This window comes from Sinocyclocheilus anshuiensis, unplaced genomic scaffold (genome assembly GCF_001515605.1).
Source record: "Sinocyclocheilus anshuiensis isolate Anshui unplaced genomic scaffold, SAMN03320099.WGS_v1.1 scaffold1002, whole genome shotgun sequence".
Taxonomy (NCBI): Eukaryota; Metazoa; Chordata; class Actinopteri; order Cypriniformes; family Cyprinidae; genus Sinocyclocheilus; species Sinocyclocheilus anshuiensis.
In genome coordinates this window covers 269,434-283,738 of record NW_015536514.1, presented here as the reverse complement: position 1 = coordinate 283,738, position 14,305 = coordinate 269,434, and positions in this window count along the sequence as shown.

Here is a 14,305-nt window from a genome sequence, read left to right as displayed (position 1 = left end):
GGGGACAGGAGAGCTGTCAATCAATACATTGAAAAAAAAAAAGTAACTTGCGTTACTTATTTGAAAAAGTAACTCAGATATTCTCTTGTAAATTAAAAAGTAATGCGTTACTTTGCTAGTTACTTGAAAAAAGTAATCTGATTACGTAACTTGCGTTACTTGTAATATATTACCCCCAACACTGTGACTAAAAATCTGAGACGCACAATTTTTGGAGAAAGAAAACAATATTTTAAAGAGATATGTGGTTAATGCGTTAATGGAGAGTGCGTCTCAATTAGTGATGTCCGATTCGGATCTCGAAGAGGATGTTTTTATAATGAAGCGATTAAACTTGTTCACAAAATGCTTCATTCACGAATTCTACTTAAAGATTCGTTCACATAGGCCAATAACGAATCGGACTGAATCAGTAAGGACGTTTTGAGTCAGCTGAGTCTGTCGGCACTTTTGAACATGCTCAAACCTTAAGGAGCCGAAACCATGAGTGAACCAATAAAGCTGGAGTGAACCGAACAACAATATGTAAAAGACGAAAATACCCGAAACTTGTTGGTTTTAATAAATATCACGTAGGCTAATTAAATAATGCAAATACTGTTTTAGTCGAGTGATGCAAGTAATTTAAAGTATTTTTTAATGTATAAACAATTCTATTCAGGTTCTAAATCACTAAATCAGGAATGAAACTACAATAAATAAAAATGGTTAGGCTATTAATAAAATTGAATAAGGAAAAAATGAAAGAAACAGCAACATGTGGCTACAAAAGGCTTTACTGGTAAGTTTCAGAGCAAGTAATATGCAATGCCGTGATTAAATAGACCTAACGTCATGACGTAAAAGAATCACTGAATCTTTTTTTGCCGAAAGAACCGATTCGCGAAAAAAGATTCGGATATATCCCATCATTAATAGACAATCTAAATGATGTGCGAGGCACATGGATACAAAAAAAAAAAAGCTTGTGTTGAGGGAGAGTGCGTATCCATCAGCAGCGTGTTTGATAATGTCTCATTATTCCCGCCTTCCTTCTGAGCCAGAATGCCTCGGGCCACAGTTACGGAGTGGTGCGAGCCCCAGATGTTTCCCGTAAAATCAGACGGAAAAAGCAACAAAATTTTAATTTGCAGTAAAACGGATAAAGTAAAGGTTTACGCTGCATGCGCCGCAGAAAGTATTTCATGTTCAAGCTAATGCCAAGGTTACATTACACTGTGGGGGTGGGCCCTGGCTGGAATCAGATTTGTTGGCTACCACCCTAGTGGCTTACTCTTACCTTCTGTGTTGATAGTAAACTATAAGTTGCAGAGGAAATATAAGCAACTAAAAGACAGGTTTAAAAAAAAAAACAATTCTAGCTCTCTAACTTCAGTCGAACTTCTGATTTGGTGAGCCTTGCTAAAAACTGTTGTAAAATGCTGATAAATACAACACACCTGTGGCCTTCGCATTGATATTAATGAGATAAGCTACGCCATAAACAGTCTACAGTGGGCCTAATGAATTATATTAGCATTCTTAGTGGAAGATTTTTTTCTACTATTAAACTTAAAGCTAGAGGCAAACACCCCCAATTCACCTCTTTCTTTCTTCTGTGGAACATAAAATATTTTGAAAAATGTTTTTTGGTCCACAAAATGAAATTCAATGGGGTACAGTGTTTAGATTCCAATGTTTTTCAAAATATCTCAAATAATTACCCATGGCTTTGTGTGGATTATTGCTTTCATATTTCATAATATTACGTGCAGCAAACAAAAGCTTGTATAGCAAATGCTATTCTTGTGAGGGCACTCAAATGCTGATTTTAAGGCTCTCCGGGCCTTCTTGCCCTAAAACAGCTCCACGTGTACAATATACGAACCCGCAGGACAGCATCCGTGCTCTAGTGTAGATGACGTGGCAATGCAGCACATGTTTGGCCTTAGATCGCATACAAACGTCTGCGCTGAATCACCGACCAGCAGATCAAATCAGGACATGGTCGAAGAACAGTAGATTCAGACAGTGTTACGAACATGCGTTCTGGGACAAAGCGTCTATAGGGCAGGTGTTCCAGCACAGGTGGAGTGCTGTACACTGAGAGAGTTTCATCTGGGAACAACAGGTGGAGATATTTACATTCAGTATAAACAATCCAAAGAGCCAGGAAGGGATTATGGTGGAAAAGAACAGTTCTAAAATTTTCTAGACTGTCACATACATAGAAAAGAGGGAAGACAAAAAAAGAAAAACAAAACAAAACAAAAAGAAGAATAAAAAAATTGTAGTGGGAGGTAAGATCAGGACATCCAGGGACCTGTCAAAATTTTAAAAGAGCCCTAATGGATGATTCCTAACTAACTATTGAAAATTTTAAAAACCTTAAGGAAAGATTCTTCACTAACTAAATAACTAACAACTATTGACGTTTTTGAAAATCCTATTGGATGATTCTTAACTAACAACTAACTATTGAACATTTTAAAGACCCTAAATGATTCATCACTAAATAAATAAATTCTTAACTAACTAACAATTGAAATCTGAAATTTTCAAAGACCTTAACAGATGATTCCTAACTAACTATTTAAATTTGAAACTTTCAAAGACCCTAATGTATAATTCCTAACTAAGTAACCAATTAACTAATTATATATTTTTTAATGACCCTAAAGGATGATCTCTAACTACCTAACTGACTATATACATTATCGAAGACTTTAATGGATGATTCCTAACTAACTATCTAACTAACTAGCCATCAACATTATCAAAGACTGTAATGGATGATTCCCAACTACTGACATTTTAAAAGACCCTAAAGGATGATTCCAAATGATGTTTTCAACTACCTTAATGGGTAATTCCTAACTAACTAACCAAACAACCAACCAGCTAAGTAACAATCTGTCTGTCTAGCAACCACCCTAGCAACTGTGCACCAACACTTTACCAACAACCAAAGTACATAAGGCATAAATAACCTTCAAACAGATTCTATGCTATTTTAAACGTTCAGCAAAGGGGTGTCCAGCTAAGTTTAAAAAACAGTACTTTTGTAGTTTTCATTCATGTGCTTATTCACTGTGAAATGAAAAAAAGCACTATACAAATGATGCTTATTATTATCATTATTATCATCCATTACCTGTGAGAGGGAATAGACTTTCAGTCTTCCACTGCCAGCAACACCACCTCTTCCTTCACCCTGGGAAGCACCAAAAACACTTCTCAGCCACAATCACTCCCCCCGTCCTCTCTAAAATTCCTCCAGTCTTTCCACCGCTGGGGAGATTTCCGCTGCTCTTGGAGGCAGAATCAAACTGGACAAGAAAATGGCTTAAAACACTAAAGTGGCTGTAAAGTAAAAGCTGGTATGCTGCTGTACACATGCAGACCAGGCTATGGAAATTACCTCCAGACTGATGTGGCTCTTACTCAGCATTCATCAGTAGTTTTGCATAAATCTTTATTATGATTCACCAGCATCTCTATTCGGTCTCAGGCCTTCATTCAAAGTGTAGAACGAGAGCAGCTGTGAAATATAACAAAAACAATGGCCTTATACACAACTTTCAAGAGCTAAAAGAGCAGAAATTCATCACCTTAACTGGATCAGGCAACGTGCAATAATGTTCAGTGGTTAACTAAGGTGCGATAGCTCACACACCGGCTGCGGTAATCTGATCCCGTCTCGTCTGTGGGTTCATACCACGGCACACTCACACACCAGACCACTTTCCTCTTCATTAGAAGAAAGGTCACACCAGGCTACTGAGGTGAGGAGCTGTTATTCTCTCATTATGATACAAACCACCGATACACCATGTCCTATACAAAAGCACAGTGCTACTTTCCAGCAAGTAATTTGGCTAGCTACACTAAAAGTGAAAATTCTGTGCAGTTTGATACAATCACAACCAATCAGAACATATTTGATATTTAATATATATCTAAGTGGAGTATGTGGACAAGTAAGATTTCAATGTGAGTGGAGCTTGACACCACATAATACAACACTGTCAAATCTCATTGCATTGTGCAGTGTTTTCACTTTAAGTGTGGACGACAAATTACTTAGAAACAAATCAACCCACAAAATGGTGTGGCATTTTTTGGTTTTCCCAGTCATGCCTGGTTAAGACAAAAAGTCAGATTTAACTCACACACATACACTCACATATATGAGAGTTGATAGAAAGATAGATGTATGTACAAACGGAAAGATTGAGAGATACATGTGTGTTGTTGCAGCCCACCCATCTCATGAATTAAAGCCCTCTGCTGGTAACTATGAAGCATATAAAACATGATATTCAAAACAAGAGAAGATTCTGTTTGCAATTCTGCATTGTAATATCTTACATGTGAGGATTCAAGTTGTATATTTGTCCTCCATTAAGCAATATTAATGTCTTGACTTAAAAAAAGAAAGAAGAAGAAACAGTCAAAATGAAATGCAATGTTTTTAAAGAGCTCTATTAGATAAACATATCTAATACAGTAATTGGATTTAACTAGACTGCAGTGCAGTGTGTTGGTATGTGGATGCATAACTCAAAAAAAGTCCTATATACATATGGCTGAGGTCCATGCATCAGTCTATCAGGGGCCATTCACCAAGAGAACGTTTTAAAAATGTGAGAGGCGGGGCAAAAAATAAATAAAAACCTTATACAGACGCGTTTTTTCTTTATTTCTTTTTATTTCTTTATTTGTTTATTTTAAAGCTGAACCTCTTTAAACCAACTGTATGTGGTTTTATTTATTTTTGCCACTTTTGGAGTCCCCTACAGTTAAATGAGTGGAATTAACGGTCTTAATTACTGTGCATAGCCATACACGTGCATTTGTTTCCAGCAATCCGCCCTTTTTGAGGAATTTCATACCACGCAACAAACCTACATACTTCCAGAACAGAAGTTTGGCAGGGAGCGTGGGAAAGAAACAGAAGCCATTCGCCTTATTAGAAGTCAGTGTACCATCAGAATGATTTTGAAACTTAGATTTCAAGGTAAACAAACTAGCATACAGTTGCTAAGAACCAGTTCCAAAGATTGATTCATCCACAAACCAGACATCACTTCTTACAGTTTGCCTGCAGGCTGTGGAATACAGGTAATACTGCACTAAATAATGTTTAGTTTCTTGCACAGACCAATCGTTTTGCTTCATAAGACCTCAATGTATCGTCATAAACCAAGGGTATTAATTTGGTGTTCCCTGATATGCTTTTTATTTTCTCTCAAGGGGTAGCTGCTGACTTTTTGTGAATTACCAAGCACCATGGTTTCAGCTAAAAGTCTTCTTCACTCTTCTACTGAAGAAATAAGGTGAGTAAATTAACAATCTAATTTTTTGGGGGGGTGAACTACCCCTTTAAGTTAAGCGTTGCATTTTTAGAACGTTTTTGAATTCCACTGTGCTGCTTTTTCATTCTTTTTCTAAGTAAACATGCCCAAGGTGGACATGTTTGACTGTTACGTTCGTGTTTCGCATATGGCATGGCGTTCTAAAACGTTCACAGCAGTTCAACTTTTAAAAAACGCGTCTCTAGACCCTGTTCTCTTTTTTCATTCCACTTCCTTGCCTCTTGCATTTTAAAAGTAAAAACTTTGTTTGAAAGGCCCCTAAGGATTTTACTAAAGTGTCATGTCCTTAGCGGTGCAGGACATGTTACGTGCCAAAGTTAAATAGCCTACTTAGTTTTAGGGATTTATTCAAATCACTAAGCATACGCAGTAGTAATAGTGATACTTACCTCAGCAAACAGCACTAATTATCTATTTGAGATAAATGCATAATTCACTATATTTTTGTTGTTGCGTTGTTGGTGGATGAAACGCCAGTTCAGGGAGATTAGAGAGCAGAGATGCACGGAGATGTTAATGACTTCCTTATGTGAAGGCAGCGGGATAAAACATACAGTCCCTTTACACGGTTGGCGCAGCCGCAGGGAATTGCGTTGTGAACGATTTGAAGGGGGGCTGAAATTAAACTTGCTCCGAGGGGGTAGATTCCCTCCCGTCCCGCTCCATTTTTTTGATCTCATACCGCCGGAAGGGGATAGGTCACCTGTGTAATTTGGACTAACACAACAGGCATAAATTGATGTGGGTTGTGTTTGTGTGCGCTCTTAAAAAGTTGTGTGAGTACCTAATGAGAAAAATATGGCGCGGCCCTAGAGAGACACCTTTCTTTGCTCTCTTTTCTGTGATGGTAAACATTTATGACAGTCTTGTCTTCACATGCAAAGCAGAATCAAACAGTGAGGTTCTTTATGTCAATATTGAAAATGATCAAGTAGGAAATAGGAAGAGTGTAAACCTACAACTTTGGGCCTGCGTTTGTTTCCTCTCAGGGCAGCAGCACCTGCAGTGCGGGGCATGGGTCTGTACACAGATATGTCTTCCCTGTAGGCTCTCGGGTGGGCACTGGTTTTAGACTAAACACGGCAAAGACAAGCAAACAGCACACAGCTCTCAAAACACAGCACACGCGAGACTGAAGATGACAGTCGACCAGGAGGACAAGCGTGCAGTTTCTGGAAATATTTGAGCATAAAACAAACTCGGCACATCACAAGTGCCATCAACATCCTCGTCTTCAGACAAAATATTATCAAATGGCTGGACAGATGATCAAATAAAACAATAAGCCATGAGAGGTTGTGTGTTACAGAACACGTCACAAAGAGGACAGTCTAAAAAAATCAGTTTAGCGCATGTCCTCAAATGGCATGGTCCTCAAAAGTTGAAATAGTTAAAGGGAATAGTTAATTCTGTTCACCCACAGAATTAAAATTCTGTCATATTTACTTACCTTCATGTTGTCCCAAACAAACCTGTACGACTTTCTTATTTCTGTGGAACACAAAAGATGATATTTTGAAGAATGTTGGTAACCAAACGGTTTCTGTTACCAGTTGGCTATTATTATATGGGAGGGGAGAAAAAAAAAACACTGAGAAATTATTTTCCACAGAAGCAAGTCAAATGCATGTTGATGGTAAATTATGCCAGAATTTACATTTTTGGATAAATGCATTCAAATTAAATATTGAAATGAACAATTATTGCAATAGTAATTATAGCATTATAGCTGTGAAAGCTTCATTATAGAATTTTTATTTGCTGTTTGAAACATGAGTAACACTTTAGTATAGGGACCAATTCTCACTATTAACTAGTTGCTTATTAGCATGCCTATTATTAACATATTGGCGGTTTATTAGTACTTATAAAGCACATATTCTGCATGACCATTTTCTACATCCCTAGACAACTACCTTACTAACGATTAATAAGCAGCAAGTTAGTAGATTATTGAGGCAAAAGTCGTAGTTAATGGTTTGTTAATAGCAGAACTGGACCTTAAAATAAAGTCTGACCGAAACATGAAATCATAATGGATTCTACTTACATTCTTAATAGATGTTTAGGCCTTTAGAATTAGTTTTTTTTTTTGTGTTTATTTAAATACAATAATATAAAAAAATATATGAATGTATGTGGTAAAACTTTACTGTACAACAAGGTTCAATTTATCAAAAGCATTAGATATCATAAATGTTATTTTTTTCCTACAGAATTCATTTTATTTGATAAATACACTTTTTGTTGTTTATTAATAATAGCTCATGTTAAATTATACAACTTGAAATGTTAACAATAAATTGGTATGTGTAGAAATTAACAAACATAGATTAATACATTTTATAGTTTAATACGTTTAAAAAAAAAAATTTGAATGAATAATGTCTAACTAATGTTAACCAATGTTTAATGATTGTACCTTAAACGTATGTTTTTCTTGATGATGTTTGATCAAAATCGAACTTTTTCCACCCTTGATATGTTTGTCCTATTCATTGACATCACAAATCCCTTTTCAAACTTTCTTATCAATCCTCAATGGATAAAACCAAGCCCTCCCCTACTTTACTCAGAAAAATGACAGATTAAGTAAAATGACATATGTGGTGTGTTACAGAACACGTCACAAAGAGGACAGTCTAAAAAAATCAGTTTAGCGCATGTCCTCAAATGGCATGGTCCTCAAAAGTTGAAATAGTTAAAGGGAATAGTTAATTCTGTTCACCCACAGAATTAAAATTCTGTCATATTTACTTACCTTCATGTTGTCCCAAACAAACCTGTACGACTTTCTTATTTCTGTGGAACACAAAAGATGATATTTTGAAGAATGTTGGTAACCAAACGGTTTCTGTTACCAGTTGGCTATTATTATATGGGAGGGGAGAAAAAAAAAACACTGAGAAATTATTTTCCACAGAAGCAAGTCAAATGCATGTTGATGGTAAATTATGCCAGAATTTACATTTTTGGATAAATGCATTCAAATTAAATATTGAAATGAACAATTATTGCAATAGTAATTATAGCATTATAGCTGTGAAAGCTTCATTATAGAATTTTTATTTGCTGTTTGAAACATGAGTAACACTTTAGTATAGGGACCAATTCTCACTATTAACTAGTTGCTTATTAGCATGCCTATTATTAACATATTGGCGGTTTATTAGTACTTATAAAGCACATATTCTGCATGACCATTTTCTACATCCCTAGACAACTACCTTACTAACGATTAATAAGCAGCAAGTTAGTAGATTATTGAGGCAAAAGTCGTAGTTAATGGTTTGTTAATAGCAGAACTGGACCTTAAAATAAAGTCTGACCGAAACATGAAATCATAATGGATTCTACTTACATTCTTAATAGATGTTTAGGCCTTTAGAATTAGTTTTTTTTTTTGTGTTTATTTAAATACAATAATATAAAAAAATATATGAATGTATGTGGTAAAACTTTACTGTACAACAAGGTTCAATTTATCAAAAGCATTAGATATCATAAATGTTATTTTTTTCCTACAGAATTCATTTTATTTGATAAATACACTTTTTGTTGTTTATTAATAATAGCTCATGTTAAATTATACAACTTGAAATGTTAACAATAAATTGGTATGTGTAGAAATTAACAAACATAGATTAATACATTTTATAGTTTAATACGTTTAAAAAAAAAAATTTGAATGAATAATGTCTAACTAATGTTAACCAATGTTTAATGATTGTACCTTAAACGTATGTTTTTCTTGATGATGTTTGATCAAAATCGAACTTTTTCCACCCTTGATATGTTTGTCCTATTCATTGACATCACAAATCCCTTTTCAAACTTTCTTATCAATCCTCAATGGATAAAACCAAGCCCTCCCCTACTTTACTCAGAAAAATGACAGATTAAGTAAAATGACATATGTGACCCTGGACCACAAAACCAGTCATAAGGGTCAATTTTTATAAATTGAGATTTATACATCACCTGAAAGCCGAATAAATAAGCTTTCCATTGATGTATGGTTTGTTAGGATAGGACAATGTTTGGCTGAGATACAACTATTTGAAAATCTGGAATCTGAGGGTGCAAAAAAATCAAAATATCGAGAAAATCGCCTTTAAAGTTGTCCAAATTAAGTTCGTAGCAATGCATATTACTAATCAAAAATGAAGTTTTGATATATTTACAGTAGGAAATTTACAAAATATCTTCATGGAAATATACCCAAGCGACTTAAGACTTTGTGGTCCAGGGTCACATATGACCTTTTGACTTTAATATAGAAAGCACAGGTGGGGGCTTATTGGCTATTATACAGCAGCTTTGAATGTGGCTCATCCAGTCAGAATTAAAAATCTGAATATGCAATTTACAGTCTCAATTTGAGGAGAAGCACTCGTCCACACCCACAGGGTGAAGCGCAGGTCTTACGGCTTGTGTCATATCACTCCGGCTCTGTAAGGCTGATCTGTAATTTGGCTCTGAGATGCAGCTTCCTTCATCCACCACCTCAGAGCCACAATTAAAAACTGCAGAGAAGTGGCAAGCGACGCTCTAAGGGAGGCCCTTCTCTAATATAGCAGACCGTAATGACAGACTGAGCCACCTCAAATGAGGATGAGCAGAGGGATGAGGGAAAAAAAGGAGAAAGATAGCTAGAGAGAGAGCAACGTTGAATCGTGTGACCGCAGACCAAATTGTCAGAAACTAGCTAGAGGTTTTTCGTCTTGTGTTCTCCGAGACGGGTTTATTGTGGGAATGGATGGCGTGTAGAAACCCAATTGGGAAAGAGTTCAGGGTCTTAAATCAAACGTGGAGACCGCACTGGGTTTACCTGACCCCGAGCCGGACGGCAAAGGTCACGGGGTTCAGCGACCTGGTCAACAGTTCTACTGACAGTCTCTAAACATTTCACTGACACTCACCTCAAACTGACTCCCGTGGAGCCGAATATGTGAACGCATTCCTGGGGATCACGTCACCTTATGTCGATCCGCGAGATGGTAAATATTGTCTCTCACGTCTCCTTCTACACTAGCGCTCGGTTTATTAGCTCAATCATGCCACACTTCCCAGGGTGCCAGGTTTATGAATATTCAAACACGCTGCTTTGTGACATAAGCGACATTCTTTGCATATTTTCTGCTTGTTGACCTAAAGAATCAATTTAGCAGCGCTGGACTGGAATTAGCCGATTTAATGGTTGTTTATTTGATTGCTCCTTAGCAAGCAGAGTAACGTTTTGGCCAATTCTCTCACTTTAAAAATCACTGATAAAATCAAGTTTTACTCCACGTTTTTTTTTTTTCTTCCTGTTGGATTTTCTGATAATTTGGAAATATAAAACAGAGTATGACTTTAAAACAATAGTTTCATTGCATATTATATACACTACCATTCATAAAATTAGGGTCGGTTTTTGGAAGAAGACTCTTCTGCTCACCAAGGCTGCATTTATTTGATTAAAAATACAGTAAAAATGGTAAAATATTATTACTGTTCAAAGTAACTGTTTTCTATTTGACTATACTTGAAAATACATTTTATTCCTGAGATGGAAAAGCTGAATTTTCTTCCGTCTTCAGAAATTATTCTAATGTGCTGATTTGCTGCTCAAGAAACATTTCTTATTATTATCAATGCTGAAATCATCGTGTTGCTTAATATTTTTTTGTGGGAACTGTGATGCCTCTCTATTTTGAGGATTCTTTGAGACGGTAAATATCGTCTCTCGCGTCTCCTTTCACACTTGCCCTCGGTTTATCATCACTTCCCAGGGTGCCAGATTTCTGAATATTCAAACATGCTGCTTTGTGACATAATGCATTGTTTGCATATTTTCTGCGTTATGACTAAAGAGTCGATTCTGCAGCGCTGGACTCGAATTAGCTGCTCTAACGGTTGTTTATTTGACTGCCGCTTAGCGATCAGGGAGATGTTTTTATTTGCGCTGGTCAATCCGCTGGATTTATCTGGCTCTAACGTGCTCCTGTATATTTGGACAGACATCTGAACCTTGTCTCCTCTAAATGAGCTGCTAATCCCTGTCGTGACTACTGTGAGCTGCTCTCCTCCCTGTTGCCCTCGCCTGGACAGAGGGGGCAGTGCTCAAAACACAGGCCTTCACCACAAAAATGCCATACCTCAATCAGATACCAGAGAACTAAATGATACTATATTCATGTACTATGGTACTTTTTTATAATTTCTTTTAAAATATATTCAACATCATCCTTATTTTTGTTACACCTCTCAATACTTATTTAAATGAATAAATAATAAACAAAATGTACCTTATTAATGCATGTAAGTGGCCCATTTATATAATTATCACTTTTGAATCCAGATTGATATTTTTTTTTTATTTCGTTGAAATACATTCTTTGTGACATACAACAGATAATGACTTTAAAACAACAGTTGAATTATTCCATAAAATCTACATTACTGTTTAAAAGTTTGGGGTTAAGATTTTTTTTTTTGTAATGTTTTTGAAAGTCTCTTATGCTCACCATTTAATCAAAAATACAGCAAAAACAATAATATTGTGAAATGTTATTACAATTTAAAATAAGTCTTTTCTGTTTTAACATATTTAAAAATGAATTATGAATGAGTTATGAATTTTTAGCATCATTACTCCAGCATTAAGTGTTATGTTGATGACTATGCTGAGTTGATACTCAAGAAACATTATTATTATTATCAATGTTGAAAATGGATTTTTGCGAAAACCATATTCAAGATTAGATTCTTTGATGAATAGAAAGTTCAAAAGAAAGCATTTACCATGCTAAAAGTCTTTACCCTCTCCCTTTTGATCACTTTACTCTTCTCGTTGAATAAATGTATGGATTTTTTACTTACTGACCTTTGAACGGCAGTGTATCTACCTTCTCTATTTTGCATCTTTTGAAACACTTTTTTTCATAAACAATATATTATCAGCACAACAATGTGAGTGAAAAGAAATGAACATGCATTTCTTGAGCTTCATTGAAAGAATATCTGACTGTCTGTACAAAAAGTCACATGATCAATGTCATTCATTTACTTATTTGACATTAAAATATTTATAAACATATATGTATTTAAAGATATAAAAATATTTCTTTATTTTATAACGTCTTCCATTAATATTTTCAATATTTAGCCTAAAAAAAATAAAAATAAAAATAAAATTACGAACTTTCCTGGAAAATCTGAAAAGATCCCTATTATCTTGTAGCTTTAGGGCAGGTATATTCAGCACAGAGTTGTACATTTAAAATATATAGTTTAAATATATTCTCAGAGTCTGACGCTAAAGTTCTGTGCTCCAGGCAAACTGACGGGAACTGATGCTTGTGACAATAAACCACAGGCTTTAAACACACTGTGGGACATCTGAGCATCCCGGCCCTGCTGTCCCCACAAACAATTCATCTCCAGTTTTTCATAGAACAGTACTTGTGGTGCACTGCTGTTTGCTATGTAATAGATTTACAAAAAGTCCCCGTCGCCCAAGAGCACACCACAGAATTACAGTGTATAATGATGAGAAAAGCTCAGCGTTCAGCACCACACAGACCATTAGCCCCTTCACAATGTGACAGGAACTCCTACAGCGGTCACATTAACATGGACCCTACTGAAATGAATGAGGTTTAACAACAGCAGATATTCTGACTCCTGTTCTGTTGATTAAAAAGTATTTCATGTTGAGTAAAATGCTGAGGATAAACTACAGGAGCATTCTGTAGACAATGCATGATGGTGAATGCTTGAGCATTGATTTCCCTGTAGATGTTTTTCACAAGTGCTGTGCAGATTTTGAGTAGAAATCTCTAGTAATGTCTTAAAATTAACCTTAAAGTCCCCATGAAATCAAAATGAACGTTTTTTTGGGTGTTAATATCAATATGTTAGTCTTAAGGTTATCTATAAGGCAGTGTGCTCCAAAACAGTGACAAAATTCGCATTTAGAAGATATAAGCATTCAAAGCTTGCAGCTCGTCACTTCCGCCAAAACGGCTCAACGATTTTTTGTACGTCACATCGTACTTCAGCTTCTCATCAAACTTTCTGTCCAATCAAATGCTCTCCGAATCCGAAGCGCCCGCCCCCTACACTATAAAATAGACACTGAAGCCGCAGCTGAAATCGGTCACTTGTCCACAGAATTAGAATTTTCTGTACAGTGAATGGCACGTAGTGCACTATATAGGGGACAGGGAACGATTCAAACAGTGTAAATATGCTTTCCATTGAGGAAAAAAAGAAGTCTGGTTTCGCGCTGTGTCATGCTAACCACCGCACCGCACACACACTCTGCTCCGGTCCAGAGACACGATAGCACGGAGCGGATCACATGCGCGAGGCAGCGCAGACCACAAAATGTATCAGAGCTATTTGAATTCTACACAGAATGCTATATTTTATAGCAATATAGATGAGATTGTGGCTGGCATACCCTGTCAAATGCGGCTTTACGGAGCTCAACGGCTCTAGCCCAAACTGTGATATAAACGAATGCTATTGGCTATTTTAAAAAGGGGTGGGGCTGCTTGATATGTCCCGCCCTGTCTTCCTGTTTCAGTTAAAACGACGTCAACACAGAGTAACGCTGCGTGTTTCTAAGCATTTCAGGGAAATTTTTAAGAATGATAAAATTAGCCAAATATTTAGACAAACACTATGAATGCAGATATCTGTACATGCTTATCAGTATGAATATTTGATATATAATTTAGTTAATAATATAATAATAAATAAAAGAATTAACCCACAAATTTTCAAACAATTTAGATAATACAGAAATATTAGCTTTCAAATCAGCAATAATTATTATTACTAATAGTTTTTATTTTCATAATATTACTTTGATGTCTGCTTGTTTTTAAGAGGGTTATATTTATAAGAGGGTATATTATATTGTATTGTAATATATATATATATATATATATATATAT